Below are 19130 nucleotides of genomic sequence, written 5' to 3'. Positions count from 1 at the left end.
AAGTCTTTTTCCAAATGGCGTACACATACAAAAATACATATAAAAATTACAAATATAAATATATAAAAAGAAAACATGTACTTAAAATAGGTGAACTGGAATATTATTCAATAAAAGTTTTTTATAATACTGTATATATTTAATATACAGATATTGCCTGCTTAGAGGTTAAATATAAGATTTGACATCCCCGAGGAAATGATATTTTGTTCGATGTGAATAGCGAAGCGCTAATGGAAATATATTCCATCGAACAAAATACCATTCCCAAGGGGTTGTAAAATCTTATATTTTACCGATATAAAAGGCGATATCTGTTATATTACAACAAGTAGAATATCTGCTGGGTTGGGGAGCTAGGCTAGGCCTTCTTTTTGTATTGTATGTAAACAAGCTGCCTAGACACCTTACCTTGCGATGAATAATATACAGATCATTACTAATGATTCCTTGGCAATAAAATTAAAATATTCACTAGCCTAGGTTGTTTAAATAATAACAGAAGAATTTCCATCAATAAGCCTACATTAATAATAATATTATTATCAGGTAGGCCGAATAAATAATAATTTGTCTTCTTCGAGCCGAATCACCGGATGTTCGCTGCATCGCGAGTGTACCGGTTACTACTGCGAGTATTAACCAATCACAAACGGTCTTTCATCACATCTAGGGAAGACTAATAACAAATGAGGGCGCTATGTATGCATAGTTTAAATAGTTTAGTTGATTAATTTATTCAAGCATGTTCTGTGGCGCAGCGCATGCAGCGTTGTCTTGTGATGGAGTGACAATTTCATCGCAAGTTCAAGACCCAGTAGATGACTTATTATTATTATTATTATTTATCGCCAAACGCAAGTATTGCCACACGAAAATTACACAGTCAATATCATCGTACTCGAGAATTTGCTGGATTTTTTATGTTTAATGACAGGGACACGATAATTATGCGAAAATTACTCAGTCAATATCATCGTACTCAAGGATATATACGATTTACGATCCTCGCAGCGGTAGTCATGTGATGCAGTTTCAACCAATCGCGTTCACGTATTTACATAGGCTATGTAATATATATATTACTATTAATTATTACTGAATATTAAAATTAACATTATATTATTGCACACTGATTATATAATCGTAACCTAAGACCAGAATGCATAAATATATATTTACTATGTAGTGGATGGGATTCGTCCAACATAATTGCATTTATTTTTTTCCTAACATTCTCTTCATACAGAGTGTTTGTTGTGGTAATATTACAGCTAATACATCGTTCAGCTAAGCATCTTACTTTCTCAAACTAATTTTTATTTTCTTTACTAAAATTCCCAAAAGTGCAGATTAAACAAAAATTAAGTATACTCTGGGTGACTGACCTATAAAATAATAGCATAATGGATTTATCAAAAAACACACTTTTTAGCTTTATGTTGCCTTGCTGGCCATTTTTTCAGTATGTGCATTCCAGCTTAATTGTGATTCCAAGGTAACAATATGTCACCGCCAAAGACGAAAATCTCCGTCTTTCTATGCCCAGCGCCAGACGGAAATTTCCATCTTTGGCTTTTCATTGCACAATTTGTTAGAGCAGGTATACCGCCTATAGAAATTTCAACATCCAAATTGATCTGTACCGCAAATATTTTGATACTTTATTAACCCTGAGTGACATTGACCCAAGCTGGCCTACATCGCGTCCTATGATCCGTAAACAACATAATGTGCTTACTGCGGATGAAGCAATTGCAGAAATACTTGCCAAATCTGACTCTGAAAATGAGTATTTATTATCCCAAGATGATGTATGTATATTTTTACCTAAATCTGATTTATGAACTGTAAAAAAATAATTGAAGATGATTTAGCTAGCTAGGCCTAGGCTAGTTTGTAGAATAGGTTGAGAATCGTATGTGTCAGTCAGTGACACTGACAGACAGTGCAGTCCAGACTAAAATCCTCATTATCTCTGCTTTGTTCTCTGATTGAGCCTAAAGTGCTAAAAGTGAGTCAAGTTCTTTGTACAGTTATGTGGTATTACAGTTTTATTTCAATAAAGTGTTTGGTACCATAGGAAAGCTTATTCCTATCTCATTATTTGAGTGTATATTACATGTCTTTCTGATTACAAACACCTTTGCTATGAGCTAAACAGGTAAAACAGGTTAAATTAGTTAAAAAGGCTGGCGGTGAGGGGTACTTCCTTTATTGAATGCCTGGCGGTGAAAGTGTTAAATGACATTATACTATGCGAACAATTTAGGAACTGCAGGAAAACTTCATAACTGTGCTAGTTAATGCAACAGGGCGGTAGACATAGTTTAGGAACAACCCCTTCATTTATTGACAATTGGAAATTTGACAAAAAATTGCAGCCAGTTTGTCACAACAGTATTTAAGGACTTTGTTGGGGACATGATCTGGACCAGATGGTTTGTTAACTTTAGGTTGCTTAAATACCCTACGAACTACATTTTCAGATATATTAATTTCCTCACACCCCTTTTTATAATTATTTAAAAAAGTTTTAAGATTATTCATTTCATTACTAAAGTCAGTGTTATCAAATCTGGAGTAAAAATCATTTAGTTTGTTAACAAATGCGTGGGTAGCTTAGATTTTGTTATTCTTTAATTCAAACCGTTATTTTCTCCAGACCTTTCCATGCGTCTCTACAGTCATTACTTTTAAATTTTTCCTGTACTTTCTGTCGGTGTCTCCGTTTGTCCAGTTTAATTTGCTGATCAATTTCTTTTTGTTTCCACTTTACCAGTAATTCATTATTCTTTTCACGAAACGCGTTTCTCTTTCCTCTAGTAATAATTTCAGTTCATGTGACGCCCATGCTTTATCATTAGGGTAGTGGCATACATATTTTTTTGGCACTAATAGGTTGATGCAAAAGTTACTGTACTCTTTCAGTGTAAAGTTAGGAATATTAACTGCGTTATCAGGAATGCTGGCGGCAAGCCATGTTTCTGTGAAGCATAGCAAGCTGGCCTCTCTGAATTCATTTAAGAACCTAGTACAACTGCGAAGCTCCTCCATTTTATTGTCTAAAGATCTAACATTGGCTAAAATTATAGAAGGCATTAGTAATTTATACTTGCGTCTCCTTAGCCGTTTCCTTATACCAGCAGTCCAGTCCGTTTGGCTTTACCAGTCTTGATATCACATGGGTACTGTTTAAAGTCAATTGGTCTGCAGCCTACTCTATCGCTCATTCACAGGTGCAACAATTCTGTGCATGAGTAAGTAATGGGCCTAGCAAATTGTGTAGAAAACCTCTCTGGATTTCCTTTAAATATCAGGATAAGGTAACAAACTCCAACCAATGCAGGTATACAGCTTACATTTAACATTACTGTACGGTGCAAAAAAAAGCACTGTTATCCGCACCGTGGCGGACTACGCTCACTAAGGTCAAATTTGCTTGATTGATTGAAAACCAAAAGTCATATTTTATTAAAACACTTGGTAAAAATTGAATTCATATCAAGGGTCAACTTTCTGTGGAGTAAACATGGCGTGTTTCATAAAAAGTTACGCGCACACACGCATTTAAAGTTTTAATATCATTCAAATTTCTGTATGTTTCAGAATATTTTTGCATTTCAACATTTCAATTTTCGTTCTGTTACGCACATGCATTTTTGCGCATGGTGACCCACCATTTATGAAAGCTAATGAGTTGTAGATAATAATAATATAATAATGCAAATTTCTAGAGCGCACTTCGCCACCAAAGGTGCTTATGGCGCTTGATTGATTGATATAATTTATTTGATTATACATGTTACCATATTACACCCAAAAAATAAACGCCTTCCCGAATAAACTCCCCAGGGCATTTATTTGAATAAAACAGTATTTAGATCATAAAATGAAGTTACATTTTAAAATACATTCAACATTTAAGTGAATTTTAAGATTTTTTCTAGCGATAGAAACAGTTTCACAGTTTAATCTCAAAGATATTTCAATTTATTGTTATCCTTATTATTTATTTATGTTTTTTTCTCAGGTCAGGCTATTTTGTTTTGTATTTATTTATTTAATTATCTTAGTGCAAAAAGGTGCTATTTGTTTTTATTATTATTTTTTTTTTATATATATTCAGGGATTGAGATGGAAAATCCAAAGTACTCAATATACCATGGTATCAGTAATGTTGAAATGAAGTGCAGATATGGACCATCACATATGTCATTAACAGGTTACAAGTGGAAGAAGATTAAGGAAGATGGCACAACAAAGATTGAGGATTGTGACAAAGATTGCAGATTTGAAGTAACAAGTCACAGTGATGTTGGGATATATCAATGTGAAGTTGATGGAGAAAAGAAGCTGGAAGATACTACAGAGCTAATAAAATGTAATTTTATGTTTTATTTATAATTTTAAAAGTTAATGGCCCAATTCAACATCTATGACAATCTTTACTTTAAAAAAAGTAAGATTAACATATTTAAGAAACAAATTCTATCAATTGTGTAATTCAAAAGATGTAAATTTATATGTTTCAAGGGATTAAGATGGAACATCCTGTGTACTCAACAGAAGAAGGAATCAGTAATGTTAAAATGAAGAAGATTAAGGAAGATGGCACAACAGAGATTGAGGATTGTTCCAAAGATTCTAGATTTGAAGTAACATGTAATCAAAATAGCATTCTGTCTTTGAAGATAAAAAATGTTAAACTTAAAGATGCTGGCAAGTATCAATGTGAAGTGAAGCCAGTTGAAGGAGAACAAATACTGAAGGATACTACACAACTGACAGTTAAAAGATGTAATTTTTATTTTATTTATAATTTTAAAAGTTAATGGGCCAATTCAACATCTATGACAATCTTTACTTTAAAAAAAGAAAGATTAATATATTTAAGAAACAAATTCTATCAATTGTGTAATTCAAAAGATGTAAATTTATATGTTTGAAGGGATTAAGATGGAAAATCCAAAGTACTCAACAGAAGAAGGAATCAGTAATGTTAAAATGAAGTGCAGCTATGAACCATCAGATATGCCATTAATGGGTTACAAGTGGAAGAAGATTAAGGAAGATGGCACAACAGAAATTGAGGATTGTTCTCAAGATTCTAGATTTGAAGTAACATGTAACCAAAATAGCATTCTGTCTTTGACGATAAATGAAGTTGTACTTGGTGATGCTGGCAAGTATCAATGTGAAGTGAAGCTAGTTGATGGAGAACAAATACTGAAAGATACTACACAACTGACCGTTAAAAGATGTAATTTTTGTTTTATTTATAATTTTAAAAGTTAATGGCCCAATTCAACATCTAAATGACAATCTTTATAAAAAATAAGATTAACATTTTTAAGAAGCAAATTCTACAAAAATTTGTGAATTCAAAATATGTAAATTTATTTGTTTGAAGGGATTAAGATGGAAAAGCAAATGTACTCAACAGAAGAAGGAATCAGTAATGTTAAAATGGAGTGCAGCTATGGACCAGCAGATATGCCATTAACAGCTTACAAGTGGAAGAAGATTAAGGAAGATGGCACAACAGAGATTGAGGATTGTTCTAAAGATTCTAGATTTGAAGTAACAAGTTACCAAAATAGCATTCTGTCTTTGAAGATAAACAATGTTAAACTTAAAGATGCTGGCAAGTATCAATGTGAAGTGAAGCCAGTTGATGGAGAACACATACTGAAAGATACTACACAACTGACAGTTGGAAAATGTAATGTTTATGTTTTATTCATAATTTTAAAAGTTAATTGCCCAATACAAAATCTAAATAACAATCGTTATTTTAAAAAGTAAGATTAACATTTTTAAGAAGCAAATTCTATCAAAATTTGTGAATTCAAAATATGTAAATTTATATGTTTGAAGGGATTAAGATGGAAAATCCAAAGTACTCAACAGAAGAAGGAATCAGTAATGTTAAAATGGAGTGCAGATATGGACCAGCAGATATGCCATTAACAGGTTACAAGTGGAAGAAGATTAAGGAAGATGGCAAGACAGAGATTAAGGATTGTGACAAAGATGGCAGATTTGAAGTAACAAGTGGCCAAAATAGCATTCTGTCTTTGATGATAAAAAATGTTGTACTTGGTGATGCTGGCAAGTATCAATGTGAAGTGAAGCCAGTTGGTGGAGAAAAGAAGCTGAAAGATACTACACAACTGACAGTTAAAAAATGTAATTTTTATTTTATTTATCATAATAAAAAGTTAATGGCCCAATACAAAATCTAAATAACAATTGTTATTTTAAAAGGTAAGATTAACATTTTTAAAAAGCAAGATACTACACAACTGACAGTTAAAAGATGTAATTTTTATTTTATTTATAATTTTAAAAGTTAATGGGCCAATTCAACATCTATGACAATCTTTACTTTAAAAAAAGAAAGATTAATATATTTAAGAAACAAATTCTATCAATTGTGTAATTCAAAAGATGTAAATTTATATGTTTGAAGGGATTAAGATGGAAAATCCAAAGTACTCAACAGAAGAAGGAATCAGTAATGTTAAAATGAAGTGCAGATATGGACCAGCAGATATGCCATTAACAGGTTACAAGTGGAAGAAGATTAAGGAAGATGGCAAGACAGAGATTAAGGATTGTGACAAAGATGGCAGATTTGAAGTAACAAGTGGCCAAAATAGCATTCTGTCTTTGATGATAAAAAATGTTGTACTTGGTGATGCTGGCAAGTATCAATGTGAAGTGAAGCCAGTTGATGGAGAACAAATACTGAAAGACACTACACAGTTAACAGTTAAGGAAGGTAATGTTTACATTTTATTTACAATTCGTCTAAAGGAGATTGGCTTAAAGATGATCACGTATTAATTGTTGGTAATTTCGATTTATAAACTCACCATGATTATTATAGTTATTTGTAGTCATCCTAATGTACCATATTTGTTTGAATAAATTCCCCGCTTTGAATAAACACGCCCCTTGAATAAACTCTGCCCATAGAACATCATTTTGAACAAGAGGGCGCTTTATAGCTGTCGCCATTCTTAATTAGTTTACAGTTTTTTGGCTCTGGAATTCCTCTTTTGTGACTGGTTTTTTGTTGTTTTGTGGACATCTGTTGCTTTAGTAGTAAAATTTGTGCATTGTACTGTGGATTGAATGCTACATGTTATGCTTATAAATTGCAATCTGAACATTAACTTGCTAAGCCCACAACTGAAACTATAACCAGGATACTGGCTGGGCTCGCCGCGACCCATCGTCGGACGGTTGTCGGCGGAGAATTCTGGCAAGCCGAGTGGGCAGCCTAGCCTAGGCCCAGACCAACCGACAGAATTGGCGGTTTCAGAAGTATTGGGCGACTGTAGCATGATGATCTTTATGTGTTTGTGATCTTATGTTAACTTTGTGCAAGTACTTTTTCTTTTCATGTTTTGATGTGGAACCACTTTTTAACATTTTAACTGTACTGTTGGTGTTGGATTGAGATAATTTCCCTTTTTAACATTGTATCTGTACTGCTGTTGTTGGGGTGAGATAAGTTCTCAAATTTTAACGAAAAGGGATTTAATTCTTATCTTGGAATGATACACAAGCCACTGAGCAAGCCAAAATGACTCGTTATTCCAGACATGAGCTATTTTATATTGGATCAGCCTTCATTAAACGTCGTAATAAGGTGCAATACCTACCTAAGGGAACCCTCACTAAGCTGAATAATCTTGGCATCTATCGTAAAAGTAGAGGTAGAAGAGGTGGTGTAAATATACGCAGAAAAATTCCCACTATTATCACTGTTACACGTGCTTCTGATTATATAGACAACAAGCGAGGGCGTTTTCTAAGTAGTTTATTCCCTAATTCACTTCGTAAAGTCAACTATACAAAGTTACAGCCATCACTCCCATCGATTTTCCTGACTAACCCGCGTTCTTTAATCTACCGTGTGGACGAACTAGAAACCCTTCTACTTCAAAATTGTATTGATTTAGCAGTTGTCACAGAGACTTGGCAAACACCGCAAATAACAGATGATGCACTGATGATTAACAACTTCAATATTTATACCTATCATAGAACGCATAAGAAGGGTGGTGGAGTGGCCGTATATGTTAATTCTGAATTTCTGTCGCGAAGAATACCTGAAATAGTAGTACCCGAAGAGCTAGAGTGTGTTTGGGTTTTTATAAGACCGAAGAGGCTCCCCAGAGCTGTATCCTCTATTATAGTTTGTGGAATATATATTCCACCTAATTCTTCTGACCAACAACTGCTTTTGGATCATATTATTAAATCTCTTGACAGTCTTAAACTTAAACACCCAGACGCTGGCTTCATTATTATGGGGGACCTGAACAGAACTGACCTAGCCCCACTATGCCGTGCACATAACCTAAAACAAATTGTGAAAGAACCAACGCGAGGGGATGCAATACTAGATATTATAGCCACCAATCTGAAGCAGTATTATTGCAATCCCCGAATTGTGTCGCCGATGGGTGCTAGCGATCATAATTGTGTTCTGTTGTCAGCAACTACAAGGACGAATAGCAACAAAATCGAAAAGCGTGTAATCAGACCAATGAAAGCGAGAAGTGTTGAAGAATTTGGCCGTTGGATAACTACCCATGACTGGAACGAGGTTATTAACGCGAGTAATACTGAACAGAAAACGCAATCATTTTATTTGTCATTGACTTCTGCTATCAACACTTTCTTCCCGGTTAAATCCATTAAGATACATCCAACTGATAAGCCATGGATTTCGCAACAAGCAAAGGATCTTATAATGAAACGTCAACACGCTTTTACTAATCATGGTAAATCGCTGCAATGGAAATTCTATAGGAATATGGTACAAAAAGTGATCAAGAAAGACAAAATGAACTTTTACAATGAGCGTTTATTAAACTTAAAAGCCACTAATCCCCATAAATGGCACCAAGGCGTGCAGATGTTAGCTAATAAAACTAAACCCCAACCACTTATTAGTGTAGAGGATATGCCGCAGGATGACTATCATGGTATAAGTAATTTTGTAAACAACCATTTTGCTATAACTTCCCAAAGCAGACCTAGTATTGATTTATGTAAGCTTCCTACGTATTTACCTGCCAATAAACCCCCTAATGTAAAAGAATGGGAAATGTACAATCAATTAAGAAAAGTTAAAGTAAATAAGTCCCCGGGCCCTGATAATGTGCCTAACAGACTAATAAGAGATTTTGCATGCGAACTAAGCATCCCTATGACTAATATCTTAAATGCCTCCCTCAGTGAGGGTCATGTCCCAACTATGTGGAAGGATGCTATTGTTACTCCTGTTCCCAAAGAAAATGGTTGTACTAGGGTTGACAAATTTCGACCAATCTCGCTTACATGTATCCTAGCTAAGGTAGCTGAGGGCTTCATTAAAAAATGGCTCTTAACAGATATCGAGAAAAATCTTGATAACAACCAATATGGTTGCCGTAAACACTTTTCTACAACCCATAATTTGGTTGATCTACTAAATGTGTTCTATGAAGGTAGTAACATTCCCAAATCTGTTGGTCAGTTAGTTTTAACTGACTTTAGTAAAGCATTCGATTGTGTTGACCACACAATAGCAGTTTCTAAATTAGTAACACTTGGCTGTAGACCTGAAATTGTACCGTGGTTAATTAGCTTTTTGTCAAACAGAACCCAACAAGTACGCTATAAATCCACATTATCAATGAGTGTTAATCTAACATGTGGCGTCCCTCAAGGCACACTCCTTGGGCCTATGATCTTTCTTGCTCTAATTAATGATGCCATGCAAGACTCGCCATGTAAAACTTGGAAATATGTAGATGATTTGTGCATAGGACAGATAGTAAAAAAGGATGAAATTTCCTCAATTCAGAATGATGTTGCTTTACTGAATGTATGGTCTAATGAAAACAAACTAAAACTTAACCCAACTAAATGTAAAACTATGTATTTTAACTTTCAAAGAAATCAATATGAACATGAACCCCTTTTGATTGGTAATGCTACAATTGAAATCGTTAATGAAACTAAGTTACTAGGTTTATGGATACAAGCCAACCTCAAATGGGACCGTAATGTTAAAGAAATTGTATTGAAAGCCAGCAGACGTCTGCATATATTGTGTAGATTAAGAAAGTTCAATCTTCCGAAATTTGATCTTGTAGATGTATTTAAGAGTTACATAAGACCAAGTGTTGAATATGCTGTCCCAGTATGGCATTCTAGTCTCACTAAGAAACAAAGTGATATGATAGAATCTGTCCAAAAAAGGGCTTGCAGAATAATATTGTGTAATGACTACATATGTTATGACCAAGCACTCAATGATCTTTCTTTAGATACTTTATCTGATAGAAGGCGTAATCTATGCTATAAGTTTGCTCTGAATTGTTCAAAAAGTATTCATTTTGGAAAATGGTTTCCAGTGAAGAATGTAAGTAACATGAAACTAAGACGTGTAAAGTATCAACAACCCAAATGCAGAGTTGAAAGATATAGAAAAAGTGCAATACCATACCTTATCTCGCTTCTAAATGAATAATCATTATATATCACCCAGTACAGCTATGCAATTCTTATTGGTCCTTTTTGGTGTTTTTTTTTTTCTATTTTAATATTTTAATGCTAAACTTGTTGAATGTTCCTGTATTGTATTTCTTGTGTAAATTGCCTCCTTTTTTATATATAATTATCATTGGTTTTATACTTTTATACAAATTTTAATATTGAGAAAATGTAAATATCTTTGTAATTCAGCTAAGGCTGCGATGATGATAGTGAAATAAATGAAATAAATGAAAAAAAAAAAAAATAAAAAAAAAATTTTAAATAAATGCCCCCTACCTCGAATAACAACAGTAACTACCCAATCAGATATCCTTAAACAGTGAGGTACAGCTCTGTGATTTTACTTAGAATTAAATACATGTTTTTCTCGCTACGGAGTGATGTAGAAGCAAGATGTCTTCAGGGAAAAAAGCTGTTAATATTATTGCAGTAATAAATCCATTTAACTAAAAGGTCCAGTAATAAAATATTATAACGCACCTAAATAGATTCTTGTTATTCGATAAGACGAATGTGGGTCACATGGTGTTTGATAGACGCAGGCCGTAGTCAGTGGGGGGGGGGGGATGTTATGGTTCAGACGAACCACCCTTTCACAGCAAATCTTCCCCCCCCCCCCCTTAATCTACAGCGAGCCCCCACCCACAAACAAGCTTGTCGTAAGAACTTGAAATTAGTCTCAAATTGTTTAAAATATACATATTTACATTTAATCTAAGAACCTTAGTTAAAAGATGACTGGAAATATCATTACAGAACAACATACCTCCACAAAAACATGTCATACTTGATACTTGATATACCACTACATTGTTTACATGAATCATCATTCTATATGACACTGTTGCATAATATTTTTGAATGTCACCTACATATTTATTCGAATAAGCCCCCCTCGATTTAAACTTCCTCAAATAAATTCCCTGCCTCATGCACATTTACACAATATTGTATCACAACACACTTCATTGACTGCCATAATCTACAATTTACCAAGCATTTTGATACAATTTTATCACATTTTGATAGTGGGTATCAAATAAACATCCCCTCTTCATCCCACTTAAAAACCCTTATGAACAATAAATATGATAATCTAAATTTTGTTTAGTACTGTGCACGTACTATACAATATAGGAACACTCTACGTGTGGCGCAGTGTGTTGGACTTTGGATTACTGATAATGAGATTGTGGTTCGAATCCAACTTTCGCCGCATTGCTTGTATCCTTAGACAAGACACACCCAGATGTATAAAATGGGTACCGGGTTAGATCAAGACACAACTTTGCACTGATTACTAGCTGCACTATGGGAGTATGTTTGATCCAAAAAATGACCGCGGTAATAATGTTCAGCGCATTGAGTGCTTGTTTATGCGCTATATAATAATGAACTATTATTATTATAACATTTAGTGACAGCAATGTTTCAAAATCTTTCTATTTAATCCTAAAAATGTCTTCCCCAATTACTCAAGACTGGGCTCAAGACACTAGACCAGATTAATGAATGTCTATAGGATAAGTTGTGGAGAGATATGTTTTTTGTTTGAAACATTAAAAATAGTATTTCCGGTCATCTTTGAACCAATGTTCTATTAAAAATGTAAATATGTATATTTCGAACAATTTGATACCAAATTTAAGTTTCTACGACCAGTACTTACAGAGATACAGTATGAAGATGCCCTGGTATGTGGGTCAAAGGTCAGAAATGACATTTCTGATCATTTTTGACTAAAATGCCACATTACACTGAATATGAATGTATACCTTCTGATCAATTTGAGACCAAAATTACCTCACTGTGATCAGTGGTTTTCGAGATTTAAGGACATATTGGTGTTTGAACTTATAACCTTTCACCCTGACCTTTTGACCTTTCACCACATTTTCAAAATGTGTAATTTACTTCAGAACTATGTCGATTGAGGTATCTCTAAAATAACAAGGGCTTAATTTTTACACTAAATGAATATTCATTTTCATTAAAATTTTTATGTGTTTGATATTTCGTATTAGCATGCTGTCAGAGTGTGCAAATCCTGTGCATCAAAACATAATTATTACTCTTGTTAGATTAAAATCAAATAATACATTTTGCAATGCATTTTTATGGTAAGCTTAAATTTGAAATTTGAATTAAACCCAACCGAAATTATTATTTCTCAACATTTGAGATCCCCCTCGGAAAATGTTTTTTTCTCGATGGATTATATGTTCCCAAAGCACATTGCCCTGAGCGAAAATGGGTGTCTAGAAAACTCAGATCTCCGATATATCTGAGTTTTCTAGATCTAGAAAAGTCAGATATCTGAGTTTTCTAGATCTTTATCATGCATATAACCTCTTGATTCACAATCTTTGTTTGTTTATTTATTCTTTCCTTAGCACTATTTTGTCCGTCAATTATCTTGATATCAGTTTCATCTAGCTAAGTCAATTTTTCAGAGTATATTCCTTATGGCCAGGAATCGATGGTTATGTTTTCAAGGTGAGCAATCAAAAATTACGCTGGTCTACGCACGTTTTAACGAAATCACATTTGTAATCATATCTTCACAAGCACTCATAAATTTCAGGTCATATTTCATCATATGGCAATACAATGACGTGCGTAGCGCATATAACGCATGCGTACGCGCGCTTAAAATTGTCAAAATTTTCAAAATTTATTTTCGATGAAATTAGAGTACGTTTCAGGCAATTTTAAGCGTTTAAAAAATTGCCATGAGTGCGCAGATTTTTGCACGCGCACTGCGCGTTAAACATTAATATGCACTATTTTTGTCCGATTTCTGTTGTACAATCTTTCTTTAATAATATCATTATATTTTATTCACTTTTCAACGCGAAATTGCGTTATACGAGCACGTCAAAAGTGACAGGCTACGCACGTGTAAGTTAACAAAATGGTGAAAATATGCTAAATTTTAAAATTAATATAGATCCGAGATCGAGTCTCACTTTTGGAAATGAAACGAAATAAGATTTTTTTTAATATCCGTATTGTTTGTTCAATTTTATTTCTTAGTGTATAAATTATACACATTTATAATGAAATCTAGATAAAATGTAACTTATGTCTTTATTATTATGTAACAAATGGTTACGCAGAGGGATCTTTGATGGGATTGTGATACCAGCTTTTGTATTTGCATTAGCAAGATCCTATCATATATTATAAATTATTAAAGATTCTGAGAAAATCAATCAATCAATATATCTTTTAAAAATCATTTATCTTTATTTAAATCAATGCATATAACCTATAATTCGTCATAGTGACGGATTAAATCTAGTTATTGATTATATCTCTAGATGAGGTCAAAGTTCAAAAAGCCATAAATGGTAGTATGAGCCACTTTTGGACAAAATGTTTTATTAGACTGACACTAAATATATGTTTTGAATAATTTGACATTAAAGTGAACCCTGCCAATTGGATTTTTTTCATACCGGTCGGTTATCATTTATAACTGACCGTTTACTCCGTTATAATGAACGCTAGTGATGTGATGCTATTTCAACCAATCGAACTATATCATTTATATTTTATTTATGAATACTGGTACATAATCTTGCGCACTCTAATTCCATCTCAGTCTTACTTTTTATTTTTAAAGTGTCCAACTTTTTTGACAGGCAGGTATTTAAATATTTTCCATCGATGCATAAAAAACAAAACGTTGTACACAGTGGAAAGACTGCACACAGACCTACTTGTTCGTCTTTTACATTAAATCTGTATATCGGAAATTGACCAGATTTATGTTTGTAAACCGATTGAAATAACCTAATTGCTCTGGTAAAGCCGTCGACATCCAATGTATCATTAATAGTGGCATAATTTTACTTCATGTAGTACGGCTTCTCAGATTATTTGTTGCAATACACTGACAGAATTGAATGAGTTGTAACAATCTTTTAAATTTATATATTTAAAAAAAATTGTATACCTGGTTTTTTTTCATTTGCAAATTGTTAATTATGATACCAATAGTACCAAGTAACACCTTGTGAGAAACATTAACAGTATATGGATTGTTTGCTGTATGCCGTGAATTCTCATCTCATGAGGCCGATATATACAAAGTAAAAAGAACAAAATACAAAGTAAAAAGAACAAAAAAACTATTAAATAGAATAGGTTGCCAAAGGTAATACGTTTAAGACATCCAGTTTTGTAACACTACGTACGCCGATTTTCTATCAAAAAATATTACTAAAACACATGTATAATTGATACACTGTTTTTTATGGTTTCTATCTGGGATGTGGATGATGCTACGGACTGAGTCACTGTGTCCAATATTGGTCTGCATTAATTTAAATGTTTGAGAATCAAAAGGAAAGAGTTCAATTTATTTTGAAAATTTGTATGTATACACAGAAAAATAGCTTAATCTATCTTACCCATAGTAAACTGTTATTCACTGAGCACAGACACAGCACATAAAAAAAACACACGGCCAAACAACATTGAGATCTTAACTCCATGACAGAACATACAGAGACTGCACCCTGGCTCGTTCATCACACATACAGTTTAGCTATGATATAACTTTGGAATACATCAAAGAAAATGAAATTAGGATTATACTAGGGAAGGGATCATGCTGAACATTTTACAGCATGTTTTAAAAGGTTAGCTTTTCAGCTGATCTGGCTCATTTTTGGAAGTGGGGTGTTTAATGGGGGTCTGGCGGACACAACCCACCACTTAAAATGTCTGGCAATGGTCATTTATTATACTAGGGATCATGCTGAACATTTTACGGCATGTTTTAAAAGGTTAGCTTTTCAGCTGATCTAGCTCATTTTTAGGAGTGGGGGTGTTTGACGGGGTCTGGCAGGCACAATCCACCACTGAAAATGTCTGGCAATGGTCATTCATAATAGTTATGAGTACATTGAACATTTTCCCACCAGTTTTAGAGGGTTAACTTTTAAGCTGATCTAGCTCATTTTTGGCCCTCCAGAAATGGGGGTCTGGCAGGCACCCCCACCACTAAAATTGTCTGGCAATGGCCATTCCTTATATTTCACTCTATGTCCAACAATTTGCAAAATATTTCATGGGGTTAACTTTTTAGCTGATCTAGATCATTTTTTTTACCCTTTACATTGTCCCTCCTACCCACACCCACCAAAAGAAACGCGCCAGACTGTCATTTCCATACATTGATATGTACGTAGATAATTGCCACATGCATAGAAATTGGTTAACTTTCCAGCTAAGTTGATCCCTCTGGGCTCCTGGTCTAAATGGCTCTTAACAAGTAAATTAATTTGATTACATTTCGTCTGGAAAATGGTCGCGAGCGAAAGTAAACAAAGATTTTAAACCACGAGTATGCATTATGCATGATGCTAATTAGGATTGTTTACAACTCGTCACGGTTGAGAAGGTGTTTTCACACAGATCGCGAGGAAGTTTTATGATTATGCATACAGAGTAGCCAAACAAGCCTGTTGCATTATGAGATATGTTTTGATCGAAAACTTTGACTTTTTTCCTTTTTTTTAATAATAAAAATTAGCCATCGTCAATATAAAAAATTAATTGGGCTTATAAACAACTTAATAAATGTATGTATTTATACAATACAGGATCATTCGAAACAGAATTTCAGCAAATGCTGGTAAATACGTCAGACTGGTATGATGAAAACGGTTCACTTGACCAGCTGAAGATGTTGTGCAAAGACCTGATAAGACCTTTCAATGATCTACAGAAGAAGGCTAAAAGCACAATGGAGGTGTTTCAGTTAATACAATCCGCCGGTTATCTTACTGCTACCAACTTTGAAGTTCTCATCGACGTAAATAATGTCACTGGTAAACAGGGTGTTCTGGAGAAAAACAAGCTGCTAATTAAAATTGTTTACATTTTGCGCACACTTTTTTGAGCACACATTTTGAGAAAAGGCCAAAAGCAGACATATGCATGATGGCAATACAACTGAATAGTCTATTTTAACGTTATAGCTCTAATGAAACAAATGAATTTGAACAAAATGACGTCCTCCATGCTTTTTCATTAAACTCGTTTGCGGTCTTCCACTGGTCAGGGAAAGTGCCAGATGAAATTGAATGTTTAAAAATATTGGTAATGTGTAAAGATAAGGTAGAAGAGCAAAGTTTAAGAGTATGATTACTGATAGGATCATTGCCAACTGCCTTATCCACACTGACTGACCTCAAGAGGTATTCGGCATTATCTTGATAAATAATGATGTTATTGAGACATCTTTCCTAAGACACGACAACAAAGAGTAATGAGTAGGCCTACTTGTTACCAAACAAAAACACAGAATATCCATCCTACTATAATCAGTTATCACTTATCATCAGTTGAAGTTCTCATCTATTTTAATTGATGGTTGTAATGACCTGATTAAAAAACGGAATGCCTCGTTAATTGTGCAATATGACAACCTATAAAATGTTAAATTATTCAATAGATAATCAATAGTAATCAATTATTTTTTATTTATAGTATAATTATATTTTATTATTCCCATTTAACATTGTAATTGTATTTTTCAAAGTTGTGTTGTAATAATATATAGTTGTATTTTTATAGATGTTTAACATTTTTTTTTTATTGTAATACACTGAACATTTTTAGCTGTGTGCTATCGTGTTGTACTTGTTATATACAATATTGAATACATTATATACATATTAAATAAATCACACGAATATCTTTTCTAATTTTGCAGGAGGGAACATGGATGATAGCTTTAGAGACTTTCGTCAACATTTCAGTAATGCTTATTCTGGGGATAGAATACGAACATTGAGATTTCTATTGCATGATCATCTACCGGTTGGTGTATTGTCTAATAAAAACAACTCAGGAATGGATTTGTTTAATGAACTTAAAACTCGTGGCATCATCACAAACAATAATGTTAAAATTATGTCAGAAATTGCAGACGTGACAGAAAACGCCGACGCAAAAGCAAGTGTAACTAAATACAAACAGAAAGTTGGTAAAGACTATGATGATAATGGTGGGAAAAGTTTGTCTTCTCTTCGTAAAACTTTCTATAAAGCTATGGATGAAATCACGGAAGAATTAGGCGGGGGTGATGTTCATAAATTGGTTGGCTACTACGAATTGAGTTCACAAGGCATTACAAATAAATGGGATTTAGTGTTTTATTTGGAGAAAGAGTCCAAATTAAGCACACGGAAGAAACTGGAGAGATTTGCCAATCAGTTGAATGCGAGTGCAAAAGTCAAATTGCTTGGTATGTATGTAAGACAGTGCTAAATTATTAACGTATATTTAAATTAATATCAAAATATGATGGGAGAGAACGATCGATGATAAGTTCTAAACTTCTGGTGTCTGTCTGGATAAAAAATGTATATCTTACAGTATGTTAATTTGTTGGAAATAAAACATTAATGTATTGTAACTCAAAAGATAATTCAAACCTGTTTATAGAAATTGGTTCTTCTGTATCGGTTATTCAACTATTGTTCTTATTTATATGATGCAGGTGAACAACCAGTTGCTGGTGGGGGTGCCGTGGAAGCAACATCAGCAGCAGCAGGTAAGTATTCCTTTGAACAACCGACTATAAGGTTGTATTATTACAATGCATTGAGAAAAAATTTCTGAATGAATACTCAAATTTTCCTGAGCGTTTCAGCCTAAATTTAGCATTTGTAAAACCGATAAATAGGCCTAGGCCTATACAATGAGAACGTGGGAAAATGCCTTATACCACTTCCAATATTTTTGTTCACAAATGAACGGATTGAGTCCAATTAACAAACCTTTTTCCTGATTTGCAGAATTGACCGACGATGATTACAAGCTTTTCTAAACGACCGTGTCAGCGTATTACGATGACAGACCGGATTGCCGCATTATGTTGATGGTGTTATTTGGAGATCATGTTCCTACACAAAATCATAAATCACGTAATAGTACAATAGATTGGTTAAATGCATTAGAGGAATCTGATGATCTAAGTTCTGATGACATCTCTATCGTATACGATACAATAAACTTGACAGCACATTATGCTTTACAAAAGAAGATCAAAAAAGAAAAACTATCATTTCCAGAAGTAAGGCCAATAGAAATTACCAACTTCAGCAGTTACAGACAAGATAATGAAATTTGGAAAGGGAATAACTTCAAAAGATGTAGCAAAGATTGATGGGTACTATAACAATTCAGTTAAGAAATACGAAAGTAGTTGGGGAATGATATATGATTTAGAATTTGAGCAATCAATCTTCAAAGAAAGCAACATCGACGAATTTGTTGCAAAGTTGAAGCAATTGAAACTTCCGTCAAGCCCGGCAGAATTGTTGGAATAATTCAGATTTTATGCAAATTATCTGAAATAATTCTCTTCCTATGAATTGTACTTCATGACTCTTTACTCAGAGCCTTGCACCTGATGATAAAATCGATATTGTTGATCTCCTTCATGAAATAGTCTGTAGTTTGCATTGTAGTATTATGTCCAAAATGCACCGGTATTAAATCATTACAAAATAATATTACGGTAACAGTATTAATTTCAGTAT

General features: G+C 33.7%; 1 protein-coding gene across 1 annotated transcript in view; it reads left to right on the top strand.

Annotated features, from left to right (window-relative positions):
- LOC144849744 (uncharacterized) overlaps window positions 1-19130 on the top strand; it is a 143774-nt gene that overhangs the window by 31511 nt on the left and 93133 nt on the right. The gene's annotated exons all lie outside the window — the stretch shown is intronic.

This window comes from Antedon bifida, chromosome 8, assembly GCF_963402885.1.
Source record: "Antedon bifida chromosome 8, ecAntBifi1.1, whole genome shotgun sequence".
Lineage (NCBI taxonomy): Eukaryota > Metazoa > Echinodermata > Crinoidea > Comatulida > Antedonidae > Antedon > Antedon bifida.
The sequence above is the reverse complement of the archived record's forward strand: the minus strand, read 5'-3'. Positions and strand labels throughout refer to the sequence as shown.